The 17,970-nt window shown below is 29.8% G+C and overlaps 1 protein-coding gene across 1 annotated transcript in view; it reads right to left on the minus strand.

Moving 5' to 3' along the window:
- The window catches only part of LOC148278748 (uncharacterized), a 61,147-nt gene extending 46,188 nt beyond the window's left edge, over positions 1-14,959 (minus strand). Inside the window, exon 1 of the mRNA XM_088230945.1 lies at positions 14,485-14,959. The gene's annotated coding sequence lies outside the window, so the exon portion shown is untranslated. The remainder of the gene's footprint in view (positions 1-14,484) is intronic.
- Positions 14,960-17,970: the final 3,011 nt, after the last annotated feature.

The raw sequence follows: 17,970 nt of genomic DNA on the forward strand, positions 1-17,970 counted from the left end.
AGTGAAGATGCTTTTTAAAATCCAAATATTGTATGAAATTGTTACTTGCGATGACGTAATAGAAAAAATATTTCAGAAAGTAGTAACTGCCAAAGAATTCTTTGTATTTTTTGCTTAATAACCCGGAATATATCTGTATAAATTATGTTCACGTTATTGTTAGCGAGTGTAAGTGATTTTTGATGTAGTTTTTCTTAGCTTTTATAGCATATCGTTTGTACTTCTTGCCAAAAATTCCATATTCCCATATCAAAAAAGTTTTTCCTCTGCCGCAACAAATTTAGATCTAAATAACTCCCTAGAAAAGAAAGCCAGTCTGTCCGCAAACATTTAGACTCAGTCTAAACATTGTTGATGAAATTATCTGGTATGAGAAGAGGTATAAAAATTAAAAAAATGTTTGCAGGCGTTGCCTAGTAGGTGAATTGGTTAAGCCGGATGGACCTCACCCACATGATAAAGGTTTCAGCTTTTTTACTTTACAAAAGCAAACCGATGGAAGAGTTGAGGAAATGTGGATGTTTTAACATAGGCAGAATGGTGAACATTAGTGTGTAAAGTGGTCACTTAAACTAGCCAATGACATTTCATAAGCCTTATAAATGCCTAGACTTCCATATCCTCCATGTATAAAAATATTATATGATTATTAACTACGAATTCAGCTACAAATTACAGCAATACAACGGCCGTTAGTACTCATGTCGAGAATTCCAAGCGCAAAACCGAAACCGTCCGTTACACGTTTGTTGTTAAACTAAAAACCCAACCAAAATTTAGAACGCTTCTTTCTATTCAATAGAACTAAAATGCTTATCTAGTGAATTATTACTCTAAGATTAAAACGATTTTAAAAGACAATTAGTGTTCTAACATAATACGTTATTAATAATACGTGTTTTTTATTTCACCAGAATATAATATTATAAGTTTGTGTAACTATGTAAAAAAAGGTATACATAAAAAATAACACTTATGTTATTATAACATGAAATGTTAAAAAAAACAGACAAGCCTTGGCTTTGAGGAACAAAAAAAAACTAAAAGTATGCTTGTTTTTAGATATCATGTTAAACAAAATAATTAAAACAAATATAATAAATCCTTTTCCATGATCGAAGTGGCTTAGATACTTTTTTTGTAAGAACATACTGTACTCTCATAGAATACAGGTTGGATCTCTAACCGGTTGGTTATACCGATTTGAAAGCTCGCAAATAATTATACGTCACGACTTACATATACCTAATGTACTTGTTATAACAGGAATTTGCCACACGATAACAGTTCATTTATTACTTTTCATATCAGTGAAACCATGTATTCGTTTTGTCCGGGTAGTAAAATAACATATTATATTGATATGGCATATGCATTTTGGGTATCGATATAAATAAACCGTATAAAATATCGCCCATTAAAAAAACTCGCTGAAAAATAATTAAGAGACAAAATTTTGTTGGTAATATTAGGCAGCACATTAAATTTTAATTTTAAAACACAGGGATGGGTACATTTACTGTAGTCACCGCACGCGTCTGGTAAATGATGAGAACAAAGTGACTAATCAGTAAAAAAGGGCAACACATCTTCATCCAAGACCTTAACGTAGTTTTTTATTACATTATATACTTTAAATCTAGGAGCAGTAAAAGAGCCGCGACATGAGTATAAGCAAATGAAAGAAAAAACAAACTCGATAAATGAGGGTAAAAGAAGCAAACTTAGAAATCTCTACCAAAAACCGAAAATTAGTTATTGATGCTTAATGACCTACCTAAATAATAGCGTAATTCAAAACTATCTCTAAATCTTGCAAAGACAGATTTTTATTATACTACTTGACACCGCAAACTTAGAATTCGTCATTAGGTTATTAAAGCATAAACGGAAATCTCACAATTCTTTTTTCAAAGTTTTCCGCAAGTATCTCAGTAACTCCTTCAATGGAGATTTCTAAGTTTACTTCTAATACCCTTAAATATTGAATGCAAAATACAGTTGAAAAAAGTTCCTTTTTTTAAAATACAAAAAAATAATAAACAGAATAATAGGAAGATTATGTATGTCGATGAATCTATCAGACATAAGTGTAAAGTTCTCTTTCTAACATTCAAATATTCAAACGACTATTTTGTGTGACGTTAGATAAGCTTATTAGAAATTATTAAGCTTATTAGAAGTTGGTGAGGTTGTGTCTAAAGTCAAAGGCAATTAATTAGCAGTGACAGCACTGAACACTAAACACTATTGCGTGTAGTTTCTTTTATTGGATATTGCGAGAATATTAGAATCTGGGTCGCATTGAAGGACGCCATTTTGTAACGGCAAAATGATTATATTATTGTTGTGATGGTGCTTTTGACCTTAAAAGGACTTATTAATAGGCATATGCGAGGTACTTCGTACTTGTAAAAAATTATATAAGATAATTATTAATAATTATAATAAAAAAATACGTATATAGTTTTATTCCACTTTTATTTATAATTTTTTTTACCAAAAAAAAAACTCAATAAATTATTGATCGAATGCAATATTTCATCGTTTAAGTTCGTTGTGTCTAACAGACCACTTTAAACGAAATTGAGTTTAGTTTAGATGAGTTCTGAGAAATCCTTTATTTATTAAATTTTTAGTTTTTTTTGTTTTTTTAATTGTTTAAGTGGTTTTTTAACGAATTTTATCTTAAGTTGTGGTCATTATTTATGTCTATTTCGTAAAAAAAACTTTAAAGCTCTATTTCTGCAGATTTTTGTTTTGGTCTGTTGGACAAAAACGAACTGATGCGTCGATTTGTGGACATTCGTATTCTTCAAAATAACTTCTATGCATTTGACTTTTCTGTTAAATATTGCGTATTATTATATTATTATAATCAATGATATGTCAATAGTACTGATTGTTTATGAAAACTGTTAGTCAGTTGCATATTATTTCGCAAATCTCTTATTTATCACTAGTAAGCATGAATTATAATAATTTGCTTTGTGCGCGCATAAAATAGTAAATTAATCTTGATTGTTTTTTGGTATTTTTTAATCCATATCTATTTTAAGTATCTTATTTTTAATGTTCTATTTTAGGTTTATTATATTAATAAAAGACGAGTGATACTTTAATCCACAAATTTGGAATATCCGGTGACCGGTTTCATCGCTTTCGCGAAATCTTCGAGACCGGTCACTGGATATTCAAAATTTGTAGATTAAAGTATCACTCGTCTTTATTTATTTAATAAATTACAATGAACTTCCATCAAGAATTTTCACTTTCAAACTTAATTTTTTTAGATAACGCAAACACAGCAACCCTGAAACGACTCTTTTTTAAGTTTTTAGAAAAACACGAATAAACCTCCTAAATTTATTTATTTACTAAAACTACGCAAGCATGGGCACTTTAGTGGACTTTTTGCTAAAAGCAATATCTTTCAGCTAACCAAAAAACAGAATGATAAAAAAAATTGACAAAACTTGTATCTACGTTAAAAAAATACGCATATTTCTTTGCAAATTAAAGATTTTATTTAATGGACAGATAGAGCGTGTACATATAAATTTAAGAATAAAAATACTTTTGTTTTACACATTATATAATGAGAAACGTAGGATCGGATAATGAATTCGAAGAAGACATTAAGAGGATTCAGGAAAGAAAAGAAATTAAAAATATATGGGGGTGTTTCGAGGATATAAAAAAATATATTATGTTTAAAGCGTTTCACAAAGGTGGCCAAGGAAGGTGCATTTTTTATATGAAAAGTCTTAATTCTAAGATATATAAAATTTAATATCCCAACAAAAAAACAAAGCGTAGAATTCTAAGGTCTGACAATAAATATCCCATTCTTGATTTCTTTCATTTCAGGTCAGTTCAGTGTCGAGAATCGGAGTTTATTACAGCAAAAAATACAATGCATTTTGTTTGCAAAAAAGTGAAAAGGATACAATTAAGTAAAATTAAGTGTAATATAATACAAATCAAATCACAAGCGAACATATTATAGTCTATCCTCACTTGGGGTAGTAAATATTTAATAAAACGTTGACTTCTTTCATGCGATCACTAAATCAAATTTCTCAGGAACAGGTTAGATTCCCACCTTGCTCAATTTTATAACATCTCTCCCTTAATATACTATAATATTATATTAATGGCTTTGTCTATATTCTTATAATTTAATTACCCTTACTTATTAATACGTAATATATTATCTTTTTTTATATCTTGTAATGTATGTAGTCTTTGTAAATGCCTACTGGATATATATATATATATATATATATATAAATAAATACATATATTATGCAAAATGCATGAACATTGGGTTTTTATTTAGATAAACTAATTGTACTTACAAAATAACACTTTTATTTTACTTTTATCCACGAAAAACAATCTATAGATTACGCAATTCTTAACGATCTAATATTTTCTACCTATTAAGGCATATTATAAGAACGAAAATATTTCTCTTTGATGAAAATGTTTAACTTTTATTTCAGGGAAAAGGGCATTGAAATTTTAAAGCCCTAAATCGTAAAACGTCTTTTATAATCAATCTTCTCGTAGTAATAACATAATAAGTAACCCAATGAATCTCCGTATTGACGAATTCATGTCTGATCTGTTGTTTCGTGTACCAAGTGCTTATTAGGTCCAAATAATGTTAAGTATAAAAGCGAAAGTAGAATGTTTACTTCCGAATGAAAGGAAACTTGGCGCCATGGAGAGGAGAAGATGAAATATTTAGTTCCGTTTGATTTATTGCGCTCAGACATGATGAAACACTTCCCAGCCTCTCGAAAAGATATCAGATTAATTGATACAAAAGATAACTAATTAATATTAAAATTATGAACATGAAAAACAATAACAAGCCTAAATATATTTTTTTTATTTGTTCTAATTTTTTTACTATTATTTTCTTGTCTATTATCATTTCCTTTCTCAAAAGAGTTTTTCCTCACTGTTGTAACAAATTTAGATCTTGATAACTCCCTATGGAGGAAATCCAGCCTGTCTACAAACATACTCAAAACATTATTGTCATACAGTTTTTGGTTCAAAATTATTTGTTATATTGTCTATTAAGGTCGCAATAAACTTTTATAATCTACTTTATTTTTTGTGTTAATAGATTTTTTTGATTTTCAACCGAACCAACTCAGTCAACTTTGGTGGCTTCCGTCTACTCCCAACTGAACGAATGTCTCAAATATAAAAAAAATGACTTTAAATGCTCTTCTTAATGCTTGGCAATCGCGATGGGAATCTTCCTCTTCAGGAAGGGTTACCTTTCTTTTTTTTCCTTCAATCCGCCAGCGCTTAGAATCTTCTTGGGTTATCCCCGATCACTGGACTACGCAGTTTTTATCAGGTCATGGTAAATTTAATCAAAAATTATTTGTTTTTAATATTGTTGACTCCCCTTCGTGCTGCTGCGATATCCTAACCAATCTTCTGAACACATCCTGTGGTCTTGTCCCTTTCCCCTTCTCTATGATTACCGAATGGAGCTTCTCGCTACTATCCGTGGCCCTGTTATAGGTCCTGTCGGATATACAGATCTGGTGGCTTCTAAAAAGAATTTCAAGGCTTTTAAAAAGTTTTGTAATCATTTCGGCGAATTGATCATGTCCAATCAATTTAATCCCAGTCAGTGAAAAATTCACTTCCCTCTCTTCTCAATCCAATGAAGTACATATTATGTACTTCTGGATTACTTTCTTTCGGCACAAAGATGCTAAGGCTATCAGATTTTAGAGAGCTCCTTCGGGCAGCTTTTCTTGTTTGACAACGAGCAAATTTTCCGTGTATGTGGGCACCGCCAAGGAGACTTATGTCCTCAGATGCGGTGTGCGGTATGTGGTGGGTAAGCTGTCAACCGAACCATTTTAAATTTTTAAAAGAATGTTTATTATTGGAGACTTATTCAGTGATTCTTTTAAAAAGTCGGAGTTCCTATGTGTCGCACAATTTTCTGAAGTTACAGATAATATATTTAGTGGTTCAACAGCTTTACATAGAGTGCACCTACATACAGTTGTTACGATTAAACTAGAAATTTTATGAAAATTAAATTATTTCATATTGCCACAGTAGAAGTGAAATTCCTTTTGACATTCATAACATTGTATCCTATCTTAAGCAATCCTTAAGCAATCCATTTTATTTTACAGATAATAATAAAATAATAGTATAATTGTGGTTCGTTTATGGTTATTATATTTGATAGACTGTTTGTTTGTGGTTAATAAGTATATTTTTAATGAAATAAACCAATGCGATAAAACCGGTCACTGGATATCTCTAATTTGTGGATTAAAGTATCACTCGTCTTTTATTTCTATAATAAATTGCAATGAACTTCCATCAAGAATTTTCACTTACAAACTTAAATGTTTTATTTAGTATCGCCTGTTTATGGATTGTTTAGTCTATGTTTAAATATTAACCAATAAGAGTAAAGTGTCAAAACATTGTAACTGTGTCCTGTGCAGTGCCTTGAACTTGAAATATTTACTCTGATGACAATAATTTTTTGACTGGCTATTTCAGTTTAAAAAGTTAATTCTGTACTCACAGCTATTAAATTATTTTATTTTATTTTATTTTATTTAGAAAACATACAGTCATACAAAATCAGTATTAAAAACAACAATTTTTTAACATAAAAAGACCAATTAAGTTTTCATAAATTAAAAAGATATAAACATTAAATGTGACAAAAAATAAAAAATAAATAAGAATTTTAAGTGAAAAAAGGATAATTGTTGACATTTGCGTTTTCCATGGAGGTAATAAATTAAAATAAATAAAAAATACCGAATGTACACTCCGAGCCATCCACGCACACACATGAACGCACATATAAAACATACACAAACATATACATTACATGCGGCACATATACATAGCATAAACCACTCAAGATGTACATTCAGCAACTATCCCAAATAATCGACCCCATGAAGAAATTTTCTGTACAAATGCAACGTGCAGTTAAAAATGTCTACATCAATACTGAGTCCGTTATAATTTCTACAGGTACGTCTAATGAATGAATTCGAGGTATAATTGTTTTTACAAGTTGGTACATAAAAAAGGGAATTTAATCTAGTATAGCGAAGAGGACAACGGAAACCAATATTTTGTAAAAGATACGGCGAATCAACTATGTTATTGAGAATTTTGAAAAGAAAAATTAAATCATATCTAAGGCGCCTTTTTTGTAGTGATTCTATATTAAAATTGATCAAAGATGCGCCGTAATCATTTTCAATGTTACCAAAACGATATTCCAGGCTCCTTATAAATTTCTTTTGAATGTTTTCAATTTGATTAATATATAGATTATATTGAGGGGACCATACTATTATACTTCATTTGATCATATTTATATACTGATGTTCAATTGAGTAGTGTTATTTCTTAATAAAATCCATTTATTTAAATCTATTAACAATGTATGTATGCGAACAGATTTTTCCAAGTCAGGTCAAAAGTAAGTATTATGTAATTATTTAATCACGGACCATTCAGTCAATTTATTAACAATAAAATAATTTAGGATTTTTATATACCAGTATAATTAAAAGAAAACATAATTCAAATGATATGAACATACTACAACAGTTACGAAGGACATTTTAGAGAAGGGAATATAGAAGTCTAGGCATCTACGGTGCTCACGACCTGTCAATGGCTGGTTTAAGTGGCCACTTTACACTTTGTGAAACAGTTATCATTCTTCTTAGGTATATTTAAACAACTTGATTCCTTTAATTCTTCCATCTGTTGATGTTTGTAAAGTTATATCAAAGGATAGGACCAAAACATAGTGACCTCAATCTGGTTTATTTTAGTTGTTTAAACCAAGAAAGTCCAAATTCTCTCATGAGTTTACAATGCGACACATGACTAAAATAGTAAATCATTAACGCAAAATGTGCAGTCGCAAATGAAGGCAGATTTTGAGTTTTACACTACACGCGCCACAACGCTAATCGCTACTCCACTAGGCGGATAAGCGATGAAAAATTAATGTATTTATGTTCTTCAAGAGAGTTATAGACGCTATGTTTGCATTTTAAGAACATCTGTATTGAGTATGGACATACCGAGATTTCACTTTTCTTTTCGTTCGCCTCTTAAACGTAGTTTTTGACACTGGCGATAATGATTCTAATAGGAATGTCAACCTAACCTACATTGTTTAAATTATTTACAGTTGATTTCAAAAGAGAGATATTCGTAAAATGAAATTGTTTGAATTGCATTTTCGTGTTTCTATCGTATTTTGCTTTATAGCTGATGCAAATAAAATAATCGATGTACAAATTTGCATTCCAGGACAGGTCAATGATCCAATTTGAGTTCAGTTACTGAACGACCTTTCAGTATTTACCTGTATTTTGTTGCAATATAGTGCTCCCTGTGCAAACCAGTAAATGAATAATAAATATTATACATAAATCACTATGTAAATTTTATCTTAACTAAATAGAAATCATTAAACGCTTTCCATAATAGGGCCATACTCATAATCTTGGTATAAAGTTACACCTTAGTACAGTGGTATAATTCGGATGGGAATACCATACGTATTATGGTGGTAGAATAAGGACGGTATTTCCATTCGAATTATATCACTATATTAGGCGTAACTTTAAGCTGAGTTTATGAGTAAGGCTCTATGTGAAAAACGCCTGGATAATATTATATTTTTATTATTATTATTTATTTATAAATATTATTGTGCGCACAGTGATGTTGGTATAATATATATAAATATTACAAAAAACATGGACTTAACACCGCACCAAATACGTTTATAATACAATACAATAGTTTCTAACAAGGACTACAACATGTAATTAAACAAATATACATATTATATTATTTGTTTGTTTCTGAGTTTGGAGTGTGGTATGTGGAATAAAAGTATGTTAAGTGAGTGTATTTAGTTTAGATAAAAAATGTTAATTATTATAAATATCGTTGAGACTCAGTTTTCGTTTGCAACGGAGATCTGAGTCGTTGAACAAGTCCAAATTGTTAATTTTCTTATATTTTGAGAAAATGCTGATTGCTCTTCTCAACAGAGAATTTGCTGCTCTGGTGTTGCATTTGCTGTTGTTATATTCATCTTATTTCTCTATCTTCACCCAATGGTTCACCATTGGGTGAAGATATCTATCATATCATATTACTGATAATATTTCATTGATTCCAAACTTTCAAAATTTTCCTTCTTTTAAAAAACATGCACTATCCTGGATTCAGACTAAAGATATGAATTCTTTTTTTCTATGATTTATTTTGTTGCCCTTTAATAATAAGGAATATTTTTGTGTTTTTTAAAAATATTTTTTATTTCCTTTTTTAATTACTATAAAAAAAAATGCCATATTATCTTTTACAGAATACTTTATTTTTTCTTTCTTATGTTATACAAAATTATTATAACTGTCCATTATTTACTTCAGGAGCAAAAATTCTTTAACATTCTCTTGTATACTCACAAACAGGCCATGCCTTTGTGGGATTTTTTTGTTTACTATTTTTCTTTTAATATGTACTTCATTGATATGTAATTATGCTTTATTTTTTTAAAACTCTGTTTTATTATCATGTTTATTGTAAAAAAAACAAAAAAAATTGAATAAAATTAAAAAAAAAACACATCTATTCATAGAACATTTCATCGGTACGCTGCAGCGTATCCTAATACGTATACCGTGTATATGAATGCAGGATGACCTTTCCGAGAATCAAATCAAATAAATCAGACACTGTATGGAAACGCAAGGCGGCCTGATCTACTTTTCGGGATACCTAAGAGTACCCATCAAGTCGAAAGCACTCGTCCAGGGTTCTGGTTTACATAATTTAATTTTTATTCCTTGTGGACACGGTTATATAGATATTCAATATATTTAAACATTAAGTCCCGGGTTCAATTCCCAAAAAGGTTACAGTCTCTTTCACAACACTGGATGTAAAACAATACCTTCTCATATGTTCTAAATAAATTACTATACTATCACCTTAGGTTTTTAACCACGTATCTTTATCAGTCCTTTATATCTTCCATTACATGCAATTATTATTTATTTTCAAATATACGATTCGACAAAAAGCAACATAAAAACAACAGAAACCCAAAAATAAATATCTTCGACATTTTGTACCAGAATAAAAGTACGAAATGGGCCGAATCATGTTGTAATGAAAAGTTGAAGGGAAACACAGTGAAGTAAGAAGACTATAACTTAATTTTTTATTTAGAGCGATGGCGGACACAATTGAAAATGCCAAGATGATAGTCAACATTTACCGTAAATTGGATTTTTTTAGAGGAATATTGAAGGAAGTGACTTATATTTCACCACAACCCCAAACAAATTGAGAAAAAATATTTCCTAGATTTTTTTTGTTTTCTTTTGTTTATGGTTAACCCGTGATGCTATTTTCACAATTGGCAGTTTAACCAACTGCAATACGACGCCTGTCAAAATAATAAAAATATTTTACCGTAATATGTACCCATCTGGCTCAAAAGTACTAAGTAAAAATAAATAAATATATCCATACAAACAAATTACTACCTGTTGGTTGAAACATTTGCTTCATAGCAATAGCCCGCTATTATTATGTATGTTAAGCACAAAACTATCGTGTCCTTTGCAGCCTTCTAAGGCATATTCTAAATATCCGGATTCTAGTAGAATACATTAAAGCTTCGAGTAAATTTACAATTCACTTTTATTTAGTAAGGTGTAATTAAAATTGATATTTGTGATACCACGTCTGCGCAATTTCTACCTTGAAATATCTCGTCTCATCTTTTACTTTTCGATACTGATAGAATAAAAACCCAATAGTAGAATATACGTTATTGGTCCCCTGTAATTCAAATGCTTTGTGCCAAGGAAATAAAAAGCAGCCGTTGAGGTCAACCTTAAATGATCTAAATGTAATATTAATGGCTATATACGGTTAGCTTTACAATAAATGACTTTGATTTGGTTTAATGACTTAAGTTTGATTGATCTTCGTATGTATGAAAATAATTAACTGTGAGCTATAAAATTTTAACGGAAATCGAAAATGGTAACCTGTACATGGACAAGTTTGAAGTGTTTTGATTTCCGTTTTCATTTAATCTTTATAAGTACTGTTTCATATTCTGTAAAAAAGTTACAGTGTAAAATTCATTCTCAAGTGATACAATTAATGCAAAGTCGGTAAGAAATTCATTAAAAAAAAAACAGATAGATTAAAATCAATTCGTTTTAATAAGGCAATAAATTATTTTATTTAAGTTATATATATTTTTTTTAACAATAATTAATGTTTTCACCCTTAAACGGGTAATTTCAGAGCAGTCTCAGCATTTCAATTACATTGGAATTCCATAAATAATTGTCAATAAAAAAAAAGGATTCAATGCGTTTTATTTATGTGCTACCAAATGAAAGGTTAAGTTCACGGTTAAAAATAATCTCACATTTTGGTATTATAACAAATACATATGTTGTAATTCAAATACCATTATATAATAATTATACGTAAACGAACCTACATAATATTTTGAGAGAGTGTTTCGAAGAAATATGTATTTTACAACATACCTACCCTAAGTAATATTATTTAAAGGCTTACTTTATAATTCAATATAATATAACAGAAGAAAGCACTTACTCGTATAAATCAAGTAGATATCTTCAGCTTTAAATGAAAGTTTTATTTTTTAAAAAGCATTATGTTAATATTGGCTAACATTAAACATGTTTGACTTTTGGTCGTTGCTTTTAACATTAATCACATAAAAACCATCATAAATAAATACGTCTAAAATAAATTGAATAAAAAAAAAAATGGATGACGAAAAATCCTGTTTATTTAAATACAACATGTTTTACAATAGAAAGGTGAATAATTACTCACATTTCAATCTGTTTTTTTTGACCTGAAAACCAGTTTTAATTACCTGCCGTATACAAAGCTCTAGGAATAACAATATAATGTATGACAGGTAGATAATTAATTAATAGTAATAAACTTTATCTTAAGGGTTCAATATACTGCACTATGAATTGGAGCATTTAAACATCTTTTGTTTGATTCCATGTCTCGTCTTTTGACTTCCGCACGACAAAAAATGATAGTTTATCGACAAATATACGTTATCGTTCGAAAGCTAATGAATCCATCAGATTTAAAAAAAAATCTATTGTTTTGTAGAAAAAACGTATATTTTTTAAACGTAATTAGTAAACAAGATAATCTAAAAAGAAATTTCATATTTTTCTGAGATAATAACAAACATTAGAAAGCGAAAGTGGCTTGTAAAATTAAATAAAAATCCGTTATTATTTAAAACAATTTATTATTATTTTCATAAGGCCAATAAAGACTGGGTCTTTTGCAAACTCGTATTTATTTGTTATTTGTTACAACTCGTTCTAAATTACTCTATAGCTTATCCCTATTCACCCAACGTAGGTTATAGGGGATACCTAACCGTTAAATAAGAATAAAATAACTCCAAAATATATTTTTTGCTTACAAACAAAATATGAACCCTCTATTTTAATTTATTTTATTTGGGAAACCAACAGTTGTACATACATATTTATAGTAAACGAACATATATAGTGTATAAACTCAGAACCAATAACAGATTTCCACAAAGTATACAAAGTTAGTAAAGAAAATATATTACACATTATATAAGTTCATCCATATAAAAATGTTATTTTCATGTACTTGTGTATATTTTCCAATAATTAAAGAAAATATTTTTATTTAAAAAAAAGTATAGTTAGTTATTGTAAAATTGGGCGGGATTACGACAAGGATGCTTGAAAAGAGGATAAGGAGGGGAAGGGAGATGTACCTATTTATTTTTATAATGTCTACTAAGTTACATAATGCATTTTTAGTATAAATTTTAAATCTGACAGAGTGATGTTGTTGTAGTCTATGTCTTTAAATTTTGTATTGTACACTAAAAAAGTCCTACAAAAAAAAGGCATTTTTAACATACGATGTTTTACTTATTGGTACATAAAACAGGTGGTACCATCTACAAATCCTGGCTGGCACATGTATTGTTATTAAACTAAGCAGTTCTGCACAGTCAACTATTCCTGATATAATTTTGTGAAGCAGTAGTTGTTCCGCTTACACTCTACGGTATTGTAGAGAAGTGATTCCATGGTAGGTAGAGGCAGCAAGAGTTGATACATAAAAAATACTAGTTTGGTATTTTAGGTACTTTATAAATTTGTTTAGAATATTTTCTATTCTATGTAAGATTTTTCTTGGTGATACGGTAGAAATAAGGTAAGGTAGAATTTCGGTTGACTGGAAGATATTGCTTTTAGCAATAAGTCCGCCAAAGTACTTATTCTTTGTTCTTGAAGTTCTAAATGAATAAATTATTTTAAAATATATATTTATTAGATTTACAACCAAAGTTATGTAATAGTAAATTTTCCCCGTTAAATTGCGATAACTTCGACCTTTAAAAAAAAAGAATTCCATTTTACCCAACAGTTTGCTAATAGTTTTCCAAGAGAAGAAAATGCTTCGTATTTTAAAAACAAAAAATACTAATCAATTAAATAACTGAAATGGAGTAATATGACTTTAAACTTTTCCCGGAAATCGCACTTTTCACCCAAATATCCCTATTTTCTCCAAATAACAAATCGTTTAAAATATACTATGCATAATTTGAAAATAATGGCGGTTCACAATTTAATAAACTGCCCTTTAAACTAAAAAACGAAAAGTCGGATAGTAAATCTAAAAGCGTGGCAATTAAAAATATTACAGGAATCTAGGTGCGAAGGTTTTCACGGTCACTGTTATCAATGTCTATTTTTTGGTGATACCGCACACGTTGGATTACCCTGAAGATGGCTCCTGCAATGGTAGCTGAAACGTCGGAACAAATCCAACACACAGGCTTTCACCCAAAAAAGAGACATATTGATTACTGGAATCTTTTTGATAGTTATTAGTATAATTTTCATAATAAGAGTATAATTAATACTGTGTCTTGTGTTTCTTACATAATGTTTTCGTACTATTTTTGAAAAACTAAAATTATATATTGTCACAAAAATATTTTATTTTTATGAACCGTCCCAAAGGAGTTTTTTTATTTATTTTTATATCTCCTGGGAGTATAATATCTTGTTCACGTATTATATGTTTGATTAATATATATATTTGTTTTAATCGGTAAATAAATGTCAATTTAGTCAAGAGGGCATATTAAAACATACGTTTTATTAAAACAATAATTACACTTAGTATAAATTGACTTATCATCTTTATATTTAATCAAGGAATAAATCTTTCATTTAAGGACAGCCTTTTAAATCATATTTCAAGGTTGTTCCGATTTACTATTTGTATATTTCCAAAATTATGGTTTTATTAAATAGAATAAGTACTTACAATTAAAGTATTTTAATCTCACTAAATAATCAAACAATGCAATAGCAACACTTTTCTTTCATAATCCATGGAAAATTGATATTTAAAGACGTAACGGTTTCAATTTTAATTTTCGCGGCAATCTTTTTGACGTTTGGTCTCCCGCCAATAGCTACAAGCGAGGTTACCCGCACGGCTGGCCTTATCAATGGCTGTAGCACAACTGAGGAATCGAGTATTGAGTATGAAAACATTGAAAACTGATGCATTTTACTCCAGCGGAAGTCGCTACAAACTGTGACGGATGAATGTGTGTTGATGTTTATGTTTTTAATTACGTTAACCTGTATTTGTGTACCCAGTAGCACGTGTTAAAAATGAAATTCATTCATTAGAAAAGACATTGGAATGAAGATTCAAGTTACCAATCGAATACAACGAATACATGTATTCGTAGGATTATAATAGTCAAGAAACCGCTTACGCACATCAAACTGAATTACGCCGTGTGGTGTCGTTTCTAAATACTGTTGGGATTATAAGGCAATAGGGTGGGATCGCGTTTCATGTGTAAAGCTAGGGTTTCCTAGGACAGCGGTGCCCGTATTTTAACGGCCGTAGTGAACGGTGATGCAATGGACAGCCGTCGTAAAGGTGACTAGAGTGTGGTTTTCTAGGAAAACGGTGTTATCAACACCATTTAACACCGTTTTCCTAGGAAACCACTCTCTAATCACCTTTACGACGGCTGTCCACTGCATCACCGTTCACTACGGCCGTTAAAATACGGGCACCGCTGTCCTAGGAAACCCTAGCTTAAGAAAAGAATTCACAAATAATGTTATTTACGGCGGTTATTTTGTTAGTATTTCCACTGTAGGTTTCACGGTAGCAAACTGTATTAATTTCTTAATTACAAAATGATTATTCAATGTTTTTTTTTGCGTTTGCCTAATACATTATTTGTTTTTTTTTAGTCAAGTCGGTAAAATATTTTTTGTGGTAAAACATAACATAACAAAAAAATGTGTTTTTATAATTGATTGTACACGACCATTTCGGAAAGGGGGGTGAGTGTATATTTCGTTGAAAAACTAAGATCTACAAGAAGAGCTTATAATGACGTCACAAAAAAAACTGGGGATTAGAAAAATATTTGAATTATCATTGAGTGACATCAAAATACACTAAAATAATAAGATATTTTGACTTAATATTTATGATAGCAGGTAAATGTAAAAGTTTTTTTTTAATCCACAAAACTTACTCAGTTTATTCTAATAAAACCAAAGAAACTGAATTATTTTTAATATCTTATTTCAAAGTAATGTCAAAATAAAAGCCGTTCACATTTGACAATAACGTTTGAAATAAATTTACATTAAAAAAAAGGAATAACCCGCTAAGCCTCTCCTTGAGAGGCTTGTCAGAAAGTAGAAAATAGAAATATACCACAACACCCAGACCAATTGAGGAAAAATCTTTCTTGATTTTTTTCTTGCCACTGGCGGGAATCGAACCCACGACGCAAGTTTCACAGTTAGCTGTCTTACTAACTGCGCCACGGCGCCTGTTGTCTTACATATTGTTTTTTACTTAAAGATTTATCGTTTATAAGGACGTGGAAAAAACACTGCTGTTTTTTTAAAATCAATGGTGTGTTTATACCGTAAGCATATAAATATTTGTCATTGAAAAACAGGACTTGATTTGAATATTGACTGAATAATTTTCTCTGCCCTATGATTACAAATAATCAAGGTTACGATCGGAACAATTATTCAAGATCCATTAAATAAATAAACAGACATCATTTTAGCAAATGCTTCTGATTATATATTACCTAAAATTACATAGTAAAAATCAACTTCGAACGTTCATTACATCCAATATTGAAAAATAGTTAACAAAAACTAGACATCGAGATGATAGTAAAGCTTTTCGTTGAAAACACACACAATACATACAAAATAGTAAAAAATAAATAAACCCGAGAAGTAATTGAGTTTATAAATATAAGTATGTCCACCCAATCAAAAAAAATAATTTTTTTTCTTCAAAAAGTAGAGAAAAAAATATGATTATTTCAGTCATCCCTGCGTTTGATATTTATTAACTCAATTTATCTCTTATGTGGCTGTGATGGCACACTAGTCTTCATACGATACTAGACTTCAAAAATCTCTCTCTTTTTTTTTTTTATGACTAAGTTTTATTTTTCGTAATCTTTAAATGGACATTTTCACACCGGATTTGGAAAGCAAAATTTGTATAACTATACTGTATATAAAAAATATTTAACCTTGCTACGCGAAGAATGAATGTGACGTCAATTCAGCATATAAGAAAGCACGAAGATAGAACTGATAACAAGAAAGACAGAGACGCTGTTCTGTGGCTGGTGTTTGTGAGACTTTTCTCACTGTGAGATCCAGTCGGTCATTGACAGTGATGGGGATTGCACGCACGCACGTAAGATGACTGGTGCTTTTATGATTTTAAATTTATTTTGCTTTAACGGGGGTTACTTATCTGTTAATTTTTATAAATTATGTATTGGGAATTATTGAACAGTATGTTTCTACATTTTTATTTTTATTCAAAAGTCTGAACTTTAGAATATTCCGTCTTGTGCTGTTATTCTTGTATGTCTTTTAAGGGTAATTAAAGGCCAGGCCTGGCCAACCCAAATTGCACCCTGGGCTGCATTGACGCCCTTAAATTTTCCCAAGGGCCGCACATACATTTTTTTACTACAACGAATTTCATACTTATTGATTTTTATTTGGTATTATGAAAAAAAATGAATGCAGAAGTAATCTAAAGGCACAATCAGAGTAATTGTGGAAAAAAAAATAATACCACAAACAGATGTGAAAAGAAAACCCACATTGAACCAACAGAAAAATGTATTTGCATAGTCATAAACTATTTTAACAATCAAAATTATTAATAAAGACGCATAAATCAACTAATATTGCAAATTTTATATAAAATAAAACTAATTATCAATGACCACTTCTTTCAGTGCGAGAATTGAGTTTTGTTTCGCCAACTTAATTTTTCTTCTATTTCAATTGTTGAAGTTGCACACCTTAACTGGTTTTCCAGATCAACGTCTGTTATTGACGCCCTATTTTTATTTTTACTGTTTCATTTTGGAAAAAAAAGCTTCACAAACGTATGTATAAGTAGATCTAAAGGCGCTAATAATATTTTGGGCAAAACATCTTATATTAGGAATTTTTGTTTTTATTATGTACTTACTATTAAAATCTATTTTTGAAATCGTGGCGTTTATATTCTTTAGTTCAATATTGCATTGTAGGTAAATTTATTCCATTTGTAAGGTTTCTGAAACAGTGAAACATCAACACCAAATATATATATATATATATGTATATATATAAACTAGCGGAACCAACAGACGTTGTCCTGCCCGAACGTTGGCTTGCCTGCTATCATCTTGGAAAAATACTTTGCATCTAGGTACTTGTTTGTGCTTAA

This window comes from Micrasema longulum, unplaced genomic scaffold, assembly GCF_059751315.1.
Source record: "Micrasema longulum isolate JH-2025_06_02 unplaced genomic scaffold, ASM5975131v1 h1tg000831l, whole genome shotgun sequence".
Lineage (NCBI taxonomy): Eukaryota > Metazoa > Arthropoda > Insecta > Trichoptera > Brachycentridae > Micrasema > Micrasema longulum.